The 23315-nt window shown below is 43.2% G+C and overlaps 1 protein-coding gene across 2 annotated transcripts in view; it reads right to left on the bottom strand.

The window, feature by feature from the left end:
• The window catches only part of FOCAD (focadhesin), a 316309-nt gene extending 293623 nt beyond the window's left edge, over window positions 1-22686 (bottom strand). For both annotated transcript variants that reach the window (XM_040481365.1, XM_040481366.1), the window contains exon 1: window positions 22569-22686. The gene's annotated coding sequence lies outside the window, so the exon portion shown is untranslated. The remainder of the gene's footprint in view (window positions 1-22568) is intronic.
• Between the last annotated feature and the right edge of the window lie 629 nt (window positions 22687-23315).

Genomic DNA, 23315 nt, shown 5'->3' with positions numbered 1-23315 from the left:
GGAACCTGAGTTTGAGCCCATGTTGGGTGTCAAGATCACTTAAATAAATAAAACTTAAAATAAATGACCCTAATTCTGTGCACTGGTTCTCTAAAATAATTTACTTCTCAGCAAATATTAATATAGTACAAGCTGAGGTATTTAGGGGGTAATGATAGGACATTAAGGATTTTCTATAAAATATTCCACTTACCCTGGGGGAAGGGGGGGAGGGATAGATTAAAACAAGAATGTCTATCTAAATGCTCATAATAGAGGAGTACATTTGAGTTCATAATACTATTCTATTTTTGCGTATGTTTGAAAACTTCCATAATAACAAGTTTTTTTAGGTCTTCCACCATATAAGGACACAGAGAGAAGTTGCTGCCTATGACCCAAGAAGAAGGTCCCATCATGCCGGCATCCTAATCTCAGACGGTCAGCCTCCGGAACTGTGAGAATTAAATTTCTGTGGTTTCTTTAGGAAAAAAAAAAAAAAAAAAAAAAAAAAAAAAAAAAAATTTTAAAACCTCACATAGGGGGTTCTTACTAAGGGCCAAGCAATATTCTATAAACTTCACCTATATTAACTCATTTAACCCTCCAATAACCCTATGAGATAAGTACTCATTTTGCAGATGAAGAAACCGAGGCACAGAAAAGTTAGATCGGTTTTTTTCAAGGTCGTAAAGTAAGCTGAAATTCAAATCCAGATTGTCTGAGCACAGGTGGATGTGGAAAAGCCTGGAAAATATACATTATGGGTAATTTTTGGTTTTGCCTGTTCCTATTTTCTAATTTTTTCACAAGACCATGTGTTTTTGCAATTTTGAATAGTTACCAAAATATTTATTCAGGTACTAACACATGCTTTAGAAACAAAGATAGGACTTTCTGAAACCAAATTACAAATCCGTCATTAACAGGTGTGATGCAGTGAGCAACAAACTAGGAAAATTTGAGAAATGATAAAAGATTCCTTTGTTAGCCGGGGCACCTGGGTGGCTCAGTTGGTTAAGAGTCCGACTTCGTTTCAGATCATGATCTCGCAGTTTGTGGGTTCGAGCCCCGCATCGGGCTCTGCGCTGACAGCTCAGGAGCTGCTTAAGATTCTGTCTCCCTCTCTCTCTCTGCCCCTCCTCTACTCATGCTCTGTCTCTCTCTCTCTCTCCCCAAAATAAATAAAACTGTTTTTAAAAATGTTTTTGAAAAGATTCCTTTGTTAGCCATTTTACCAACACTTTATGGAAATAGTAATATTGAAACAGGTCACTGTAATTTAACTAGGTAGATGAATTACCTTTAAACCATGCAAAAACTTCTTCCATTTTTAAGGAGAAACATAACCATTAAAATTTTCCCATTTAGACTCCCGGGTAAAGTTTACACCAAAATAAAAGCTCTCACTCTTGAAAAGAATTGTGTAGACTGATTACAAGTTAAAAAGCAACATTTTTCTTGATTGCTGCAAAGTGACCATTCGACCTCAGTTCTTATTTTCCAGGAAGGCCAAATTACTAAATTCATGTAGAATGCAATAGTTACAGTTTAGTTATTTTAGCCTGCATTCTTAGTGCTAGTGAAAGCTGAAGATCAAATAAGCACAAGAATTTTAGAGGAAGATAGAAAATTTCCCCACTGTTAACTAAGTCAATGTAGCCTGAAATAAAGTAAATATGGCACTGGGGGCACCTGGCTGGCTCAGTCAGTAGAGCATACAACTTCTGAGTTGAGGTCATGAGTTCGAGCCCCACACTGGGTGTAGAGATTACTTAAAAATTTTTTTGGAAGTATTATTTATTTATTTTGAGAGAGACACAGCGCGAGTGGGGAAGGAGCCGAGAGAGAGGGCAAGAGAATCCCAAGCAGGCTCCGCACTACCCGCACAGAGCCCAACGCGGGGCACAAACCCACGAAACCACAAGATCAGGACCTGAACTGAAACCAAGAGTTGGACACCCAACCAACTGAGCCACCCAGGTGCCCCAGAGAGTAAATAAAACTTTAAAAAGATAATAGTGCACTGGGAAGCAACATCCTTCACAGCTTTATCACAATCTCAAATGGTCATCATTCACTTATTTCTGCTGCCTCTTTCTACCCCCGCAATGGATGGCAAACTCTTGCAGGAAGGGACCTGGTCTCTCTTTTTGACCACTGTGACCCCAGCATATAACAAGTACCTGTTTAATACACATTCACTCAGGGGCGCCTGGGTGGCTCAGCTGGTTGAACAGCTGACTTCAGCTCAGGTCATGATCTTGTGGTTCATGGGTTCGAGCCCCGCATCGGGCTCTGTGCTGACAGCTCAGAGCCTGGAGCCTGCTGCAGATTCTGTGTCTCCCTCTCTCTCTCTCTCTCTCTCTGCCCCGCCCCTACTCATGCTCCATCTCTCTCTGTCTCAAAATAAATCAAAACATTCAAAAAAAAAATCTTTTTTTAAACTGATCCTATTGGGTCTGCACAGTAACTCTGAGGTAGATCTTATTAACTCCCACTTCCCACATGAGAAAACGACATCTCAGAGAGGAAGTAACTTGCCTGAGGTTATACAGTGGTATTAATAGTTAGGATATTGAGTTTTACCATGTGCCAGGCAGGCACTGTCGAAGCCCTTTATGTGTCTTCTCTCATCCGATATTCAAAATAACCACATGACAGGACTACTATTATTATCCACATTTTCATATGAAAAACCAAGTGAGGCAAAGAGAGGTCAAAATTAATTGCCTAATTATGTAAGAAGCTGAGCACAAATATGAACCGTGCAATCTGTCTCCGAAGCCCACGTTCTTAACCGCTACCCTACAAAGGACAACTGATGCAGAGTTTTTTTTCAAATTAAGATAACGCATTAAAGCACTTTACTCACAACCAGGCACATAACGAACACTTCAAAATGTTGGCTATTATTATTCTTAGTCTGAATCCAACGCCTTGTTTTTTCTACTACATCTTGCTGCATCCCAGAGAATCTAGCATCTCTTTAAAACAAAACAAAACAAAACAAAACAAAAAACCTGTTCCCAAAGTAGTTCATCAGCACATGCAAACAGCTATCTATCTTTGTATATATTGCAATCCACCCTGGGTGTGGCAATTGCTTTAAAATAAAATCATTTTTGGGGCACCTGGGTGGCTCAGTCAGTTAAGTGTCCGACTTCGGCTCAGGTCATGATCTCATGGTCTGTGAGTTCGAGCCCCGCGTCGGGCTCTGTGCTGACAGCTCAGAGCCTGGAGCCCGTTTCAGATTCTGTGTCTCCCTCTCTCTCTGCCCCTCCCCTGTTCATGCTCTGTCTCTGTCTCAAAAATAAATAAACATTAAAAAATTTTTTAAAAAATAAATAAAATAAAATAAAATCTTTTTTTTGATGCCTATTTATTTGGAGAGAGAGACACAGTGTGAGCATGGGAGAAGCAGAGAGAAAGGGAGACACAGAATCCAAAGCAGGCTCCAGGCCCTGAACACAGTGCCTGACGCGGGGCTTGAACTCACAAACCGTGAGGTCGTGACCTGAGCCAAAGTCGGACACTCAACCGACCGAGTCACCCAGGCACCCAAAAATAAAACCTTTTGGGGCGCCTGGGTGGCTTGGTCGGTTAAGCGTCCGACTTCGGCTCAGGTCATGATCTCACGGTCCGTGAGTTCAAGCCCCACGTAGGGTTCTGTGCTGACTGCTCAGAGCCCGGAGCCTGTTTCAGATTCTGTGTCTCCCTCTCTCTCTGCCCCTCCCCTGTTCATGCTCTGTCTCTCTCTGTCTCAAAAATAAATAAAAATAAAAATAAATAAATAAATAAAATCTTTTATTAATTTTTTTTTTTTTTTAAGAGAGAGAGAGAGAGAGAGAGCACACGCAAACAGGGGTGGGGGCAGAGGGAGAGAGAATCTAAAGCAGGCTCCACACTGTGTGTGAAGCCTGACATAGGGGTCAATTCCACGATCCTGGGATGGTCACCTGAGCTGAAATCAGGAGTCGGGATGCCCAACCAACTGAGCCACCCAGGAGCCCTCAAAAAAAATCTTTAAAAAAACCGGAGGCATCCCATGCAGAGCACAAAACACAAAAACGATCAATATAAACCGACCCTCATCCTGTATATTTCTTGATTTTACATTTTCATTTCATCACTGACCATTCAGTTCAAGTCCAGTGAGCATCTAACAAAAACAAAGATTGGCTACTCTTGTCATGGCAATGAGTGTGTGGATCTTTCATTAGGTCCATGCAAATTCTTTTTTTTTTTTTAATGTTTATTTATTTTTGAGAGACAAAGCATGAGCAGGGGAGGGGCAGAGAGAGAGAGGGAGACACAGAATCCAAAGCAGGCTCCGGGCTCCAAGCTCCGAGCTGTCAGCACAGAGCCCGATGTAGGGCTCAAACCCACGAACTGTGAGATCATGACCTGCACCGAAGTCGGACGCTTAACCGACTAAGCCGCCCAGGCGCCCTGGTCCATGCAGATTCTTACCAGTGATATCAAAACTTCCATATTTACACTTCCCTTTTGTTTTTTGTTTTTTTTTAGCAAGCACAAGACAGTTTATTATAAAACCATTTTCCATTTTTAAATAAATAGGTAAATATTCGTTGAAACAGATGAAAGCAATCCTTTGCCCAAACGCTTGCTCAAACACTACCCCACAGGCACAGACGGCCACACTTCCGCAAAGGAATGCTTGGCTGGCAGGTGGCCCCATCATGTGACAGTTCAAAACACAGCTCCGTGAGACAGAGAGAAATTTCCGTATGGATGAGGTCATTTGTAAGAACACAGAGTTTGCAACCATGGTGGAATGTTCGGGAAGAAATGTCCAGAAGAAAAAGACCACACGGAAGCCACGCCACGTCCCTTCTCACTTCCCGCGGCCGTCTCAGAAAACAGGGTGAGGACTACATCACCTTCCAGGCAAGGACAAGAAGAGGCTGAGATGCAGAGCTGGGCTCAGGCAATTTCTAACGTCCCTTCCAGCCCTGTGAGGACTGTAATCCGTCCTCAAGATGGAGAAGACCTTCTCGTTCTGAAGGGGCTAGCTGCTACGGGATGGCAGCTGTCCCTGCTCAGACACTGGCGAAGAAGGCTGTCGAACAGGAAGGGCTCCTCTCTGACCAAGCCTGCCGCATTATTCCCCTGGACTTTTCTAGTTTTCTTGAGAGAAACAGCCGTGTCTTGCTCACCACTGCTGGGCCTGGGGTGCAATGGGCAGCTAGTAAAGTGGTTTTCGACTTGCTATGTTTAGCACAGTAGCTAATACACAATACACTCCAAAAAAAAAAAAAGAAAAAATGTTAGAATCAGAATTCTGTTGTTTATTTTGCTTTCAGATCAACCTTCCAAAACAGAAAGTGAGAAATACAGAAGGATCTGTATCTTTCTCACGAATTAGACTCACGAAACGAAGACCAAAATAAATTAATAAGAGCCAGAAGTAGAAAAACATATTTGTGAACAGTTTTCTTCTTCTTCTTTTTTTTAAGTTTGTTTATTTTGAGAGAGAGTGTGTGGGTGGGTGGGGCAGGGGCGGGGGGGGGGGGGGGGGGGGAGAGAGAGAGAGAGAGAGAGAGAGAGAGAGAGAGAGAATCCCAAGCACGCTCTGAGCGCTCAGCTCAGAGCCCGACGCAGGCCTTGATCACGAATCCTGAGATCATGACCTGAACCGAAATCAAGAGTCGGACAGACGCTCAACCGTCTCAGCCACCCAGGCGCCCCTAAACGACTTTATCTCCAAATTAACACGGCAACCGGAAGTCACTTACCAACACATTTAGGGTTTGAAAATAATTCACTCTCCTTAGCCACATCCCTTCCCTGGCTTTTTTTTTTTTTCCACTGAGCAAATAACTTTTGTAGAGATAGTATCACGATGAACCAAGTCCAAATCCTAAATCAGCAGAACCCAGATTAGTGATATTTTATTACACTGTTATTCATTTTGATACATTTTCTTAAATAAAAAAAAAAAGGTCAAAGAACACATGCAAAAGCTCACAAGACTGGTTCTTCACTGTTTCCAGCTGAATCTAACAGAGCTGGAAAATGGGTCTTTGTTACTTGAATACATCATAAGTTTTACTTGAATGCTTCAGTCGACAGCTATTGTCTGTTATAGCCACGTCCTTAGTCTGCTACGTATTACAACCCTTTAGAAACCCACAGTATCACCTCTGCATATTTCCCACTGGGGGTAAAAGGCGCTTTAAGCACGTAACTACCCAAAGAAGTAACATTTACTAATTTTCTATTCCACAGCTGGCATTATTCACGGCTGTTTTTATTTGTAGGGTACTTAATAAGCAGATACCAGTTAACCTTCACAACCATCCCGAGCAGAAGACCTTTAGTAAATCATTTCACATTGGCCTGGAGACACGAAGCCCCATATGCAAGAATTAGAAGAGGCTCCTGGAAAAAAAAAACAACACGCCGATGTCCAGTTGGCAGAATACGGTATGTAGAATGTCCCTGATAGTTCATTTCAAGATCATATTTAGGGGCTCCTGGCTGACTAGTCGGTAGCACATATGACTCTGGCTCTCTGGGTTGTAAGTTTGAGCCCCACGTTGACGTAGACATTACTTAAAAATAAAACCTTGGGGCGCCTGGGTGGCGCAGTCGGTTAAGCGTCCGACTTCAGCCAGGTCACGATCTCGCGGTCCGTGAGTTCGAGCCCCGCGTCGGGCTCTGGGCTGATGGCTCAGAGCCTGGAGCCTGTTTCCGATTCTGTGTCTCCCTCTCTCTCTGCCCCTCCCCCGTTCATGCTCTGTCTCTCTCTGTCCCAAAAATAAAAATAAAAACGTTGAAAAAAAATTTTTTTTTAAAATAAAATAAAATAAAATAAAAATAAAACCTTTACCAAACAAGTTATACTTAAAGAAGAGGAGGAAGAGCAGTTGAAGGAGCAGGAAGAGGAACATGTAGCTCCTCATGGGAATTTTCAGGGGGTGGGGGGAGGAAGGGGCAAGAGGGAGAGAATCTCAAGCTGGGTCCACCCTCAGCACCGAGCCCGACGCAGAGCCTGATCCCACGACCCTGGGACCGTGACCTGAGCTGAAATCAAGAGTCAGACGCTCGATCCACGGAGCCACCCGGCATCCCCAGCATTTCTTTTTTCTCAAGTTTACAAATTTTCAAACCGATACATGCAATTTTTATAGGTACAGTTTCTAGGAAACTTTTCAACACCGTGGGGGAAATAGATGACCGACTAGATGAACAGCAGCAGCAGCTCTACAGACCGGCAAACTCACAATAAAGCCACTGTTCAAAGAGCGTCATTTCAACCTCAAAGACCATTTCTGCCTCTCGGCCCAAATGCAGACACTAGGAGATCACTCCCAACCTGGCTTCCCTCCGAACTGACGCACAGGTCTTCAAAGCCGCAGAAATAAGGCAGAACCAGCCTGGTGCCCAGGACCACAAGAGACTCCCCAAGGCCCACCCACCCAACTGAATCCCACAGGGAACTTGGCACAATAAAAATGAAAGTCTAAGGTAGGTCAAAACGAACCCACTTTGTTACGGGAGTGGGCAGTCAAGGTGCTACTGACTGAGCATTTGATCTGATGTTTGGCACTTCTTGGCTACCTCCCCCAGGGTGGCATGTAGGTCTTCAAGTCCCATTCACTCCCCATTTCAAAAGCATAAGAATACAAAGAATACAAAAGGGGGAGGCGCCTGGGCGGCTCAGTGCCAGACTCTGGATGTCCGCTCAGGTCTCGATCTCACAGTTTGTGAGATCAGGCTCAGCATTTGGCTCCGTACTAACAGTGCAGAGCCTACTTGAGATTCTCTCTCCCTCTCTCACTGCCTCTCCCCCATGTGCACCCGCTCTCCCTCTCTCTCAAAATAAGTATTAAAACGCCAGAAAAGGATACGATAGGGTTAAACAAGACCATCTTCAGCGTAAAGTTATTCATTGATCTAAAAGATAAGCTATGGAATATGCAGATAAAATACTGATTAGGTATGAAAAATACATTTACAAAATTTTAATCGTATAAGGAAATGCTTATGGTAGAGTGAAAGAAAGAAAGAAAGAAAGAAAGAAAGAAAGAAAGAAAAGAAAGAAAGAAAGAAAGAAAAAGGGGCGCCTGGATGGCTCAGTCAGTTAAGTGGCCGACTTCGGCTCAGGTCATGATCTCACAGTTCATGAGTTCGAGCCCAGTGCCAGGCTCTCTGTGCTGACAGCTCAGAGCCTGGAGCCTGCTTTGGATTCTGTGTCTCCCTCGCTCTCTGCCTCGCTCTCTGCCTCTCTCTCTCTCTCTCTCAAAAAGTGAGTAAACATTTAAAATTTTTTTTTTAAAAAGAAAGAAATTTTTGCAAACAATCATGAACATAACCAAGTTTAAAGTATATATATATAAAGTATATATATAAAGGATTAAGGAAAAAAGTGAATATGCAAAAATGTTAACAAGTACCCTTCTGGATAATAAGATGACAGGTGATTACCACCTATCATATTCCTCCTTGTATTTGCTACATTTAATTCCCCACCTCCCCTGTAATTGGCATACATTGCTTTTTTTACACTAAATAAAAATCACTAATTCTCTTCAAATAAAACCATAAGGTCAGTTTTGGGGTCTCGATAAAAAAAAATAGTGATCTCGGGGTTCATGACTGGCTCAGTCGGTGGAGTGTGCAACTCTTGATCTCAGGGCTGTGGGTTTGAGCCCCACACTGGGTGTAGAGATAACTTTACAAAAATAAAATAAAATCTTTAAAAAAAAGTGGTAATGTTATCGATTCACTTGAAACCACAGTCCTTTATCACTGTCTGCAAGAGGCAGTTTCACCACAGCACACAAGATAAAAAAGTCTCACTTGATCCAATTACACTGCTTATTAAGAGCTATTTAATGAGAAAGTCACACCTTTGAGTTATTAGAAGCTCTAATGGTCCTGCCAGAGTTCCAAACAAGTAAGCTAACAGAATTACCTTGGATTCTAAGTTGTTTGCCAGCAAATGAATCCATCTGTCCCTGAAAAAAATTAAGTGTTCCTCCAGTGTGTTCAACTTTCTCCAATCTCATGTTAATCAAGTAAGTTAGCCTCAGGTGAGAGAGTAGGTATTTTTTCACCACGCTACTGTATAATAATGGACATGATATCCAAGGAAATGCACATAACTTCTCATGTACCATGTGAGGAGTCCGGACACATGCAAACGCCCAGGATTCCATCAGCACAATCAACGTGACAGACATGCAACACCTTCCGTGTCTTGTATCCTTTTGGTTGGGTATGGTTGTTAAAGGCAACCTAACATGAGATCTACTCTATCGGATTTGGGGGGGGCGCCCAGGGGGGCTCAGTCGGTTGAGCGTACGACTCTTGGTTTTGGCCCAGGTCACGATCCCGGGGCGGCGGGAGCGTGGAGATTACTGGGGATTCTCACTCTCTCCCTCTGCCCCTCTCCACTCTCCTGCTCTCTAAAAAAAATATATGTCAAAAGTCAAAATAAAATAATCTGTAAAAAAAAAAAATTTTCTTTTGAAGTTCACAATACCATATTGTTAACTACTGGCACTGTGTTTCAACAGTAGCTCTCTAACACTTATTCGTCTAGCCTATAACTGAAACTTTATAAAAGCTAGGTTCTTTCAATTGCTAAAATTACAGTACAAAGAGTTTATTTCCTTTTAATTTTCCAAATGCATATACAACATAACACCTCAAAACAACTACATCATCAATAGATAAATTTTAGGACACTCCATTCATTCATTCACCCATTTACTGGCAGAGAGAGGGAGACGGAGAGAGGAAGAGAGAGGGCGAGCCAAGGAAGGTCACAGAGAAAGAATCCCAAGCAGGCCCCACACTGTCAGTGCAGAGTCCGTCACGGGGCTCTAACTCACAAACGGGGAGATGATGACCTGAGCCAAAAGCAAGAGCCACTTACCCCACCGAGCCACCCAGGCGCCCCTTTAGGGCAGTCTTATATGTTTGGGCATCTGTCAAAGGATAAAGAAAGGCCTTTCTGGGAGAGTGACATTTGGACAGAGACCAGAAGGAAGTAATGAACATTCCAGACAGAAGGAACACGAAGCACAAACCTTGAGGTGGAGACATGCTTAGCAGGTTTAGGGAAGACCGAAGACACCAACGTGGTTGGTCCACATGAACAAATTGGGCAGTGGGAGAGCAAAGAGTGACCAGGGGCCCAGATCTTGTAAGTCCCTGCAGGCTGCCGTGAGCTTTGGGGTTGCTCAGTGAGACAGAAGAGTCCTACAGGGTTTGGGACAGGAGGATGTCAGACTCGACTGTCATTTCTAAAAGATCCTTCTCGCTTCTCTGAAGAAGTAAACCATAAACAGGCAAGGATGGAAAAAAGAAGAGACCATGAGGAGGTTCCAGCAATAATCCGGGGAGAGAAACCACATTCAATGGGGAGAAGAGGTCAGACTTTCCATATATTTTGACGAAAATGTGCAAACGGATTGGATGTGGAAGGTAAGAAGAGGAAGGAGGACACCAAAGGTTTCAGGTCAGACAACCGAAAGAGGCAGTCATCTGCTGCAATGCAGAAGACTAAAGGTAGGCTTTTGGTACCAAACTATTCTCGGGCCTGGGTATCTCTTTGGTGTTTTATGGAAAAGACCTTGGAACAGATTCTGGCTCTTACCCGAGGAAATCCGTGGCTTCCTCTTGCAAGTACTTTTGTGATCTGTTTTTTTTTTCAGAGGTCTGCTTAGCCAGAGTGTTCTTCCACATCCAGGCTCTTTGTTCTTTGGAAGAGGGTCATATTCTCAAATCTGCAGCCTCAAAATGGCACGTGCCTCTCAAATGGCACGGAATACCTGAACTTTAGTCACCGAATAGCAGCCTCTTCACTTTGAGATATAAATCCTAGCATTTTTGCCAAATGATTACCACCCTCGTATTACTGCCACCTCCAGCCTGTCCCATAGTTACCATTTTCCATCAGCATTTTTAAAATTTTTCTTAAATGTCTATTTATTCTTCACAGAAAGACAGCGAGCAGGGGAGGGTCAGAGAGAGGGAGGCAAAGAATCCGAAGCAGGCTCCAGGCTCTGAGTTGTCAGCACAGAGCCCGAAGCGGGGCTCGAACTCACGAACTGTGAGATCATGCCCTGAGCCAAAGTCGGATGCTTAACCGACTGAGCCACCCAGGCGACCCCCCATCAGCATTTTTTAAAACAGTTGATCACTTTCTGCTTCTTGAAACACCTTCTTCCCTTAATGATCAAAGATGCCACGATTCCTGGTTTTTCTTTCACCTGATGCCCCATTTCTTTTCCCTTCCTGGTTCTTTCTTATCTCTCTGACCTCTTAACATTGGAGTGCTCCTGGGCTCAGTGTTAGACCTCACGGTCCCTCAATCATATCATTCAGTCTTTAATACTGGTAATAGTCAGCTGCAAAATTTATATTTTTAGCCTGAACCTCGTTCCTTGAAATGCAGACTCTGTGTATCCAGATACGTACCCAGTGTTTCTATTTGAATGACTAATAGAAAGCTCAAACTCAAGTCCTGATTTCTTCCCTATACTTGCTTCATCTGTGGTCTTCCCCATCTCTGTTAATGGAAACTCCTTCTTTTCTATGACTCAGGGAAAAAACCTGGGTGTCATCCTTGACGCTTCACTTTCTCTTACAATCCGCATATATGTCTAGAATCTTCTCACTACTTCTCATTACCTACCATTCTCACTCTAGTGTAAGCCCCCCATTGTCCGTCCTTGATGTTCTAAGAGCCTCTATATTGGTTAGCGATTACAACCCACTTCTGAAATTTAGTGAGGCAAAGCAACCATCACTTATTAGTTTATGATTCTGGGGTTGGCAATTTGGGTCGGGTTTGAAGAAGAGAGGGGGTACTTCTTTTGCGAGTCTTGTCTAGGCTCACTCACGTGGCAAACGGGGACCGGTAGGTTTGGAGGCTTCCGCTGGGATGGCTTGTCTCTCCTACATGTGTTACAGCAAGCTATTCCATGCTTCTTAACGTGGTGGTCTAATGGAAGCAAGGCAAGAGGAAGCTACGTGGCCTTGAGACTAAGAAATCCCACTTCCTCTGCTGCTGATTAAAGCAGTCACAGAAAGTCCAGATTCAAGGGGATGGAGAAATGGATTACCTCTTCCTGAGGGAAGCAACAAAGTCACTTTGTAAAGAAATGTGCATATAGGAAATGGGTAGAACGTGGGGCATTTTTCGCAACCTACTGTGGTCTTCTAATTGCTCTATTCTGTCTTTGCCCACTGAAATACTGTCAGCAGAGCAGCCAGAGTGATTATTATTATTTTATATATTTTTATTATATAGTTAATTACATATATTATTATGTATTTATTATTATATATAATTATACATTTAACTACATATATTATATATATATATTTAAACATATATATATATATATATATAAACTTTATTCATTTATTTTGAGAGAGGGGGCAGAGAGAGGGAGACAGAGAATCTCAAGCAGGCTCCACACTCTCAGAGTAGAGCCTGATGTGGGGCTCAAACTCATAAACTGTGATATCATGACCTGAGCAGAGATCAAGAATCAGATGTTCAACCGACTGAGCCACCTAGGCACTCCCAGAATGATTATTTTTCCAAAAAAAGTTTTTTTACTGTTTATTGATTTTCGGGGGCGGGAAGGGGGCGGTGGTGGGAGACACAGAATCTGAAGTGGGATCCAGGCTCCAAACTGTCAGCACAGAGCCCGACACAGGGCTCGAGCCCACAAACCACGAGATCATGACCTGAGCCGAAGTCAGACACTTAACCAACTGAGCCACCCAGGCGCCCCATAGAGTGATTCTTTTTAAAATACCTACTAGATTTCTCTTCTGTTAATATGTGTCACTTTCGCAATATGTGTCACTGATAACTCAGTAAAGTTGGGGCAGAAAGGCTGATAGGTCAGGTAAGAGGTGAGAATTGAAAGACAGACCTTTGGATTTAGCAAAATGAAAATCAGAGTCACTTTGAGAAGAGCAAATTGTTTCAGAGTGTGAGGGAAGCCAGATTACAGTGGGTTTGAGGAAGAAAGAGAAGAAAGTAAATGGACACATAAGTTTCACCATAAAGGGGGAAAAAGAAATTATGCGGCGGCGTAAGGGGGAAATGGGATGAAGACAGGTATTTTTTTTTTTAAGGATTTAGTTTAAAAAAAATGTTTTTTTAAGATTTTGTTTTTTGGAGGGGTGCCCGGGTGGCTCAGTTGGTTGGACATGGCAACAGCACTCTTGATTTCGGCTCAGATCATGATCCCAGGGTCATGGGATCAAGCCCCACATCCAGCCCTGCACTAAGGGCGGAGCCTGCTCAGGATTCTCTCTCTCTCCTTCTGCACCTCCTCCCCCACCTCTCCAAAATAAAATAAAAATTTTAGTTTAAGTGTTTATTTAAGTAATCTCTATACCCCATGCGGGCCTCAAACTCACAACCCCCGCATCAAAAGTTGCATGCTCCTGACTCAGCCAGCCAGCCACCCCTTTAAAGACTTTGTTCTAGGATTTTGTTTTTAAGTAATCTCTACACCCAATGTGGGGGCTCGAACTTACAACCCCGAGATCAAGAGCCACGTGCTCCACCGACTGAGCCAGCCAGGCACCCTGGAAAGGTAATTGTTTTAAGACCAGAGAAACAGGATGTTAACATACTGAAGGGAATAATCCAGCAATGAGGGAAAAAAGCAATTTTGCAGGAGAGAAATTGGAGCCAAACCTCTGAAGAGGTAAAATGAACAGGATCTTATGCATGAGTGAGGAAATGTCCTGAGAAACACAGACTGCTCCATGGGCCTCGAGGCCCTAAGATAACAGGAGGGAAATCAGAGGTAGATGCATGTATGCCCGCCTCCCAAATCCGTGGCAGTCGTCATTAGTATCGAGGCATTTTTTACACCAGAACGAACCTAAAATGGTCAACATAACCTTCCAGGCGTCCTAACAATACCGGAGAACTGGCACGTGCGATGAAAAGCGTGTTGGAAGTCAAGACAAATGCTTCAAAGCCAGACAAACGCTTCAGAAAAACAGGGTCAGCCTCCCTCACACCCAATGCTTCCTAACCTGCCTTCCTCTCCAGTAAACAGTCCTCGCTTTTTAGACTCTGATTCCATGGTTAACAAGTTTTGTTATTAGATGCTCAACATCTTCATTAGATGCTCCCCTTACTTCTTTTTAAAGTTTATTTTGAGGGGCGCCTGGGTGGCTCAGCCGGTTGAGCAAACGACTTCGGCTCAGGTCATGATCTCACAGTCTGTGAGTTCGAGCCCCGTGTCGGGCTCTGTGCTGACAGCTCGGAGCCTGGAGCCTGCTTCGGATTCTGTGTCTCCCTTTCTCCCTGCCCCTTCTCCACTCATGCTCTCTCTCTCAAAAATAAAACAAGAACATTAAAAAAATTAAATTTACAGTTTCTTTTAAGAGAGGGTTGGGAGAGAGAGCGCACTCTCTCGCTCGCTCTCCCTCTCTCTCTCTTCCTCTCAAGACGAAGCACGAGCAGAGGAGGAGCAGAGAGAGAGAGTGAGAATCCCAAGCAGACTCCACAGGCAACACGGAGATGTTCCCCCTACTTCTTAGGCCGAATGGAAACTACACTTTCCTTCTTTGGTGGCCATTTCGGTGAAAGTTAATCATTCTGCCAAGCTCCAAGGCCCAGAAGAAGACTGACCTTTTAGTCTCATACCTGTGAGGTCATGCCATCCAAGTATCTTCATGTCCCATGTATACTAATCACTACTATAGGCGATCTTAAAACTCAGAAACCATAGTCCGGCTCTCCACCCTGGGTACCATGGTCTTCTGGGGCCCATTTCTAAGTCAGTGATTCATCCAATACACCAGTCTCATTATTCTTGAATATCTCCATATCACCTCCATTTCAGCCATCTACACCCCTGGCCAATTCCTACATTCTATCAGCACCCTAAAATCTTAAACTCCAATATTCTTCTCTGATTCCAGAGTACTTCTATCAGCTATCTTCCTTATACCCTTTATACCTTATACATGCGCACCTCACCCAGACTTCTAATCCCTTGAACCAGTATTTTCTATCAATCTCTCAGCCTCCTCTTGGCTTGGTCACGACCTTGACGCAGTCTAAACCTCACGTTTCAACACTTCTACCATTGTCTTACTAATACTTTGAGCTCCCTTGCATTCCTACCATAGGTAGATAACAAAATCCAAATACTGGTTCATTCCAACTATACATAATGTCTGGTTCTATTGAATTTTGCTACAGAAAGTTGTACAATTATATGAACTAGGAACGCTGCAAACTAATCATTCTTGCCTATCTGGTAGACTTTCCTAAAACCTCTAGACAGCACTCTTCCATCCTCTGTGGTATTTCACAGTTGTCCATTCTCTCCTTCTGAAATCCTCGATGCCCTTGCCTTCTAGAGCTCCACTGTTCCTTCTCATTCTTTTTCACTGGATCATCTTCCTTATACGGTGGTACTTCCCAGAGTTTCTTTTTTGCTTGCTTCTTTCTTATCCTACAAACTCTCTTAGGTATCTACATCTATCCACACACTGTTTTAACTATCACCTATATATTGATAACATCTTCATCGCTATGCTGCCTAAAACCACCTCCTCCTTCCCAGACCAGTACTGCCAACTGCCCACAGAACAGCATCAAATGTGTGACCTAAAGGCATATCCAAGACTGATCTTAGTTTCTTGATAATCCTCATGTGATTCCTACCTTGGGAAGCCATAAACCTAGGAGGCATCCTTGACTCCATCCACCTTTTCCTCATCCCACACATCGAACTAGACACCGCTTTCATCATCTTAATAGATCTTGGGTCCATCCTAGTCTCTCAAGCCCCCCTGCATCATTTGGAGCTCTATCACACTGCGCTTTCACCAACGGGCCTTGCTCCACTACCATTCATTCCTCGCCTTGCCACATGAAACTGATCTTAACTTTCTTCAACTTAAAATCTCTTACCCATTCAGGACACATGCACCCCCATGTTTATAGCAGCACGACCAACAATAGCCAAAGTATGGAAAGAGCCCAAATGTCCATCGATGGATGAATGGATAAAGAAGATGTGGTATAGATATACAATGGAGGATTACTCGGCAGTCAAAAAGCATGAAATCTTGCCATTTGCAACTATGTGGATGGAACTGGAGGGTATTATGCTAAGTGAGATTAGTCAGTCAGAGAAAGACACAAGTCATATGACTTCACTCATATGAGGACTTTAAGAGACAAAACAGATGAACACAAGGGGAGGGAAACAAAAATAATATAGAAACAGGGAGGGGGACAAAACAGAAGGGACTCATAATTATGGAGAACAAACTGAGGGTTGCTGGAGGGGTTGTGGGAGGGCGGGTGGGCTACATGGGCGAGGGGCACTAAGGAATCTACTCCTGAAATCATTGATGCACTAGATGCTAACTAATTTGGATGTCAATTTAAAAAATTTAAAATAAATTTTAAAAAATCTCTTACCCATTGGATCACCACAGCCTCAAGGATAAAGGTCAAAATGTTTAAAACGGTAGGGAAGAGGGCTTTTCATTATATGCTCTGTTTATATATTAAACCTCATTTCTCTATCCACCCCTTAATACGTGAAGAGTCTATGTTTTGTCTCTCATCTGTCAGTCTGTTCTCACTTCTCCCTTGGGCCCAGAATGTTTATCCTCCGTCCTCACCAACTAATTTCTACTTGCTTTCAAAATTCAGTTCAAGCAAACAAGCCTCCAGAAAGCCTTCTCTGAAGCTCCTGAAATCTCATATTCAGTTTCCCCCCTCTGCCCTCCAGTATGCTATACATGCATCTAATTGTAATATTCTTCTCTGTAGTTTGGCCCTCTCTGTGGCTTCCACACAATACTTTTCAAGTTCTTTGAAGGAAAGTTAGGGACCCGGGACCAGAGCAGATACTCTTTGTTGAACTGGAAAAAAAACCAAACAAACAAAAAAAACCAAAAAACAAAAAACGACCCCGAGAGTCACATGCTTTACCAACTGAGCCAGCCAGGCACCCCAAATAAATACAGTATCTTTAATATCAATGACTCTAAAAATTCCATTTACTTAAATGTTTCAACAATACCAAACTTTTTATTTTTTTTTAAGTTCTTTTATTTATTTTGAGAGAGAACACCGAGCACATGAGAGGGGGAGGGGCAGAGAGCGAGGGAGAGAATCCTCAACAGGCTCTGCGCGGTCAGTGCAGAGCCCAATGTGGGGCTCAAACCCACGAACCGCGGATCATGACCTGAGCTGAAGTCAAGACGGACTGAGCCACCCAGGCACCCCAACAATGCAAAACTTTAATAAAAAGTTTCTGCCACTCCCTCCATGTGTCTTAATATCATAAACTAACACCTGCAGTTTTGATTATATAAACCAACCTGTTCAATGATCATTAAATAAAGTAAAAGATACAGTAAATTCTGAAAGCAGCTAGGCCAAAGAAAAAGGTTTTATAGAGAGGAAAGAAAAGTACACCGTGGCCGTGAGAAAACCTGGTAACAGGGGTGCCTGGGTGGCTTAGTCAGTTAAGGGTCAGGCTTAGGCTCAAGTCATGATCTCACGGTTCATGAGTTCGAGCCCCCCATTGGGCTCTGTGCTGACAGCTCAGAGGCTGGAACCTGCTTTGGATTCTGTGTCTCCCTCTCTCTCTGCCCCTCCCCCACTCACACTCTGTCTCTTTCAAAAATAAACATCTTTTAATGTTTTTAAAAAATTTAATTAAAAAAAAAACCTGGTAACAAAACTAGAGTTACAACATTCACAATCATGACGTTTGTTCAACATGTTTATCAGCCAAATTAGCAAGCCTTCATTTATTTAACCAAAAACAGATTAAAGGATAGAATCTAATGCACTGAAAAGAACTGAAATCTTCAGTTCAGAACCTTGGATGGAACGCTTCATTGGTCTCCAGGCAAAGGAAAAGACAAATCTCTAAATAAATAATAACAGCTGACTATCTATGCAGTTCGGATTCTCAAATTCCTTGGGCCTAAAGAAGTATTTTCCCTATCATGAACAACAGAAAATTGCACAATATTTAATATCAAATTTTTTGAACATCTTCAAAATATATAAAACTAAAGTAACTCAGTCTAATTGAATAAAAGCCAATATAAATTTAGCAAAATTGAAAAATCATAACTGCAATGTTATTACTTCCAATAGGACTTGAAATAGGATAAAAATTATGAGACCAGGAGTGCTTAGGGGGCCCAATTTATAAAAACAACAACGTTCAATCTATTGTTTGAAACTAGATGGGATCTTCCATATTACTTGAAAGTTTGTTTTAAATAACTTAATTTTTTTTAACATTTTTATTTATTTTTGAGAGACAGAAAGAGACAGAGCATGAGTGGGGGAGGGGCAGAGAGAGAGGGAGACACAGAATCAGAAACGGGTTCCAGGCTCTGAGCTGTCAGAGTCTGACGCTGGGCTCAAACTCACAAACCATGAGATCGTGACTTGTGCCAAAGTTGGATGCTCAACTCACTGGGCCACCCAAGCGCCCCTTGTTTCAAATAATGTAAATGGGAGGGGTGCCTGGCTCAGTTGGTTGATTTCAGCTCAGGTCATGCTCCCAGGGTTGTGGGATCGAGCCCCACATGGTGAAGCCCACTTAAGATTCTCTCTCTCCCCCTTCTGCCCCTCTCCCTTGCTCCCTTTCTCCCCTGCCCCTCTCTCTCTCTCTCTCTCTCTCTCTCTCTCTCTCTCTCTATATATATATATATATATAAAATAAAAATGTTTTAAAATAATCTTTCAAATGTTTTAAAAATGTTTTAAAATAATAAATGGGAGAAAAACTGATGAACATCCCTTGTCCTATCAGCTGAGCAAATCTCACTTCCTATCATGTAGAGATAGTATATACTACCTTCATCCAACTTATCATGAATTGCAAATCACAAACTTACACTTACATAACTATACTATATTTTATTATACTACTCATCTTTAGACCTGTAGTACTTTTTTTTTTTAATGTTTGTTTATTTTGGAAAGAAGAGAGAGCACGAGCAGGGGAAGGGCAGAGAGAGATGGGGGGGGGGGGGAACAGAGGATCCAAAGCAGGCTCTAGGCTGCCAGCAGAGAACCCAATGTGGGGCTTGAACTCACGAACCATGAGATCATGACCTGAGCTGAAGTCAGACACTAAACCAACTGAGCCACACAGGCGCCCCTAGATCTGTAGTACTTCTTCAAAAATATATAATATAGGGGCAGTTGGGGGGCTCAGTCAGTTCAGCATCCGACTCTTGGTTTCGGCTCAGGTCACCATCTCATGCTTTGTGGGTTCGAGCCCCATGTGGGGCTCTGTGCTGATGGTGTAGAGCATGCTTGGGATTCTATCTCCCTCTCTCTCTCTGTCCCTCCCCCACTCACGTGCACATGTACTCTCTGTTTCTCAAAAGTAAATAAACATTAAAAAAGTAAAAATAAAAAAATAAAAATTAATTTAAAATGTACAATATAGATTTCACATCTTCTTTTTTTTTTTTTTTTTTTAATTTTTTTTTTCAACGTTTATTTATTTTTGGGACAGAGAGAGACAGAGCATGAACGGGGGAGGGGCAGAGAGAGAGGGAGACACAGAATCGGAAACAGGCTCCAGGCTCTGAGCCATCAGCCCAGAGCCCGACGCGGGGCTCGAACTCACGGACCGTGAGATCTTGACCTGGCTGAAGTCGGACGCTTAACCGACTGCGCCACCCAGGCGCCCCTCACATCTTCTAAAGAAGCATGTATTGCCCAGATGTACCGTGATCAAAGTTGAAATTACCACTCTAGGTTTCTTTTTTAGGAACCATAAACAGATGTCCATTGATAGATGAATGGATAAAGAGGATATGGTACATTTTATTTACACACACCAGAATATTACTCAACCATAAAAAAGAATGAAATCCTGTCATGTGCAAAAATATGGATGGACCTAAAGTGTTTTATGCCAAGGGAAATAAGTCAGAAAAAAGACATCGTCTGATTTCACTTATATGTGCAATCTGAAAAACAAAATAAATGAACAAAACAGAAACAGAGTCATAGATACAGTAAACAAACTGTTACCAAGGAGGAGAATGGGGGGGGGGGGGGAGTGCACAAAATAGGTGAAGGGGGTTAAGAAGTACAAACTTCCAGTTATAAAATCAGTAAGTCATGGGGATGTAATGTACATCATAGGGAATATAGTCAATAATATTGTAAGACCTTTGCACGGTGACAGATGATAACTAGACTCACGGGAATTTCATAATGTATAAAAATATCAAATCACTATGATATACACCTGACACTAATAGGATACCATATGCCAATTATACTTCTATTTTAAAAAAATCAAGTTTTGATATAGACTCACCAGTAATCCTGACACTAGTATTTCCTTACACTTCTTCCAAATATAGTTATATTTGTATTTTTCATTGTGTTTTTTTCTGCTCAAATTTTAAACTAGAAAAGTCTCCACTTGGATTTTTTTTCCCCTCAGTTCTTGCATTTCTCCTCAATCTTCCCATCTTGATCTGGTCCATTTCTAGAACTAGAAAGTTCTAGAAATTTTGCAAAAGCAAAACTCTGAAAAGTTGTATTTCCTTAAACTTTCCAAATCCCTAATAGTGACATAAACAATTTAATTCACATAATGGCTTGTGAATAACATCCAAAAAAATATCACAAGGCTATGAATATCATGTCTCAGAACTATTTTAGAAATCATTTTTTCACCTGCAAGAAGGCCAAACGATTTACCTGTAAGTCCCATTAACCAATCAGCAAATAAAAAACTATTGTTCTATCTCTGTGGGCATTTTTATTCTCAAACTAATGATTTATTTACCTTTGGGTTATCAATTCTCAAGTGGAAGCAGCAGTCAATTGAATTCCAATAAATTTCAGCTTGATAAAATACACGTTAACACAGAGATGACATTGATAGATATTAACCAGGTGATGGTAACTACCTCACATTTAACCAAGTAAGCAAATAACCAAGGCAGACCTTGGTTTTAGCTACCACTAATCTACCGCTGCAACTCAAAGTACTTTGAAAATTGCATACTTATCCAGTTGTCTTTATATCATACCTTTAAGCATAACATTAAGAAGCTCCTGATTATTACATTTCAAAATTTAGATGAGTCATAGTGCTTTGTATGCAGGAATTGAATGTGAACCAAAATTGTAAATATGCACCTGCTTGCTAATCAAAAAGTAAATGTGGGCAGATTCAGAAAGATTAAAGCATATAACCATAAAACACATTGTGTTTTAAAAATGGTCACTTCCCAACCATTAACACGGTTCAGTAAACATGTCGATGCCCCTCCTCTCCTTGAACATTTCAAAATTAGAGAAAACTTCTAATTCCATCCCCTCACTTTACACACAGGCACCTAAAACCTAGGGTCTTTCATAGTACAGTAAGCAATATTACAGCACCTCTAGCCATCATGGCCTGAGGCTTCCTAGAGGTGAAAGTAAGAAAAACTGAATGAGGTCTCAGAAGAGCTCTATCTTACCATATAGAATCATGAGCTTCTGTACCTAAATCTGGAACCTGAAACTGAACCATCAACATCAACAAAAAAAAAAGCCTACATCTCAAATCTAGACAATAAAACTGGCAGATACAATGGGGGAAAGGCAGGGAATGCCATGTTAGTTTCTGACATAAGACCCTAACCATCAAGGAATTCATCAAAAAAAAAAAAAAATTGTCAAATGGATGAATGAACGATTGCATGATACTGGATAGGATGACTTCACTGATTGCAGAAGCACCAATTTCAGGAACTAAACTGAAGGATCATGATGATGCCATAGCTGAAATTAAAACTCATGGTGCAACACACAACTCGTACGTGCAACACAACAGCAAGTCTCTGCAAATCTCCACATAGGTGTTGTAGGCATTTCAAAACATATATATATACATATATATGTTATTATTTTTTTTTTTTTTTTAGGTAATTCCAGCAAGGGAAGACAGAGCCTGAGAATCAGGAGGTCTGAAAACAGGCCCTGCTCACCCATAAGCCTTTGCATTGAAGTGGACTGGATCTGAATGAGTCACTGGTAATGAGGAGACCGTCCCCGTCCCCTCCAGGCCCCCCACCTCCCGGCCAGAAAGGAAAAGACCCAGAATCCCCTGCACTGCCTTCAACTGGGAACCGGTCAGGGAAGAGTGGAAGAACTGCAACCTGCTGCAGGTTAAGTATGCAAGGATCGCGCTGATCGGTTTCCGAGTCAAGATCCTGCTGAGCCCCCACCGCAAGCACCAGAGCCGGCCCCACCCAGGCATCGCGGAGCTCTCTAACGCAGAAGGCCTAGTCGTCCAGGAGTTCAGAGCCCAGACAGGAAAGGACGAGGACAAACGGCAGAACCTGTCCCATTCCTGGCCACCCACGCCCTGGTGCGGCCCTGCCGCCACATGCTCCACTGCCCCATCTCCCAGCACAGCCCCAGGCCTGCAGGGCCTAAGCCGCCCTCCACGCCAAGCTGAGACAGGCCACAGGCGAGTGTGATCCTGCGGCCTCTGAGCAGGGGGCAGCGGCCCGCAGCCGGCCGCCTGCCACCCCGCATCGCTTACCTCCCTTCTGCCACAAGCTCAGCCCCGCGCCGGCTGCCTGACGTGGCCCGCCCCGCCGCCTCGAACGTCTGGGGGCGGGGGCTACGGGGAGAGAACCAATGGACTGCAGACTGCGAGCGCCTGCCGCGCCTCCTCCGGCTCCGACCCGCCCCTCCCCGCTACGTCGCACGCATGCCCAAGGCCAAGGCCGCGCACTGCGGCTGGCGGGCGGCGTGGGCGGCTGGGTACTTCTCTGCGGGAGCCCGCGGGCCGGAAGAGCCGCGCCGGCAGGTGGGGGGCGTGGGGTGGCACCGCAGCGGGGATTAGCCTACGAGACAGCAGATGAAAGGAACTCGCCTGGAGATGCCACTGCAGCGTGCCCGGGTAGTCCTGTTGGCAGCCTGCCCCTATGCAGCTTTTGACGATGCAAAGCAGCTTTGGAGATTGTGTTTCTCAGGAACAAAAAATAGTCCCGAGAGCATGAAGGATTCAGAAAATTTATGCAAGCAGCCGACTTGTCACGTCGTTCTTTCCCCTGTAGCTGCTGCCTCGTATTTTTACTTCCTTGGCCGACACCGAGCACTGCCGCTCTCAGTGCTACACTGGTACATCCACCTGTTGGATAGTCCCATAGGACGTTATAGCCTGGGTATTTCTGCTCGGTTACTCGGGGGACAGCAGGCACGCCTAATTGTTACTATTTTTGTCTAATAATTACTGAATGTCCACCTGTGCGTGAACAGTCGTTTTCATAGAAGACTAAATGCC

Source organism: Herpailurus yagouaroundi, unplaced genomic scaffold (genome assembly GCF_014898765.1).
Source record: "Herpailurus yagouaroundi ecotype Mexico unplaced genomic scaffold, PumYag 160, whole genome shotgun sequence".
NCBI classification, from domain to species: Eukaryota; Metazoa; Chordata; class Mammalia; order Carnivora; family Felidae; genus Herpailurus; species Herpailurus yagouaroundi.
Note: the sequence above shows the minus strand (reverse complement) of the source record. Positions and strands in the feature narration are given on the sequence as shown.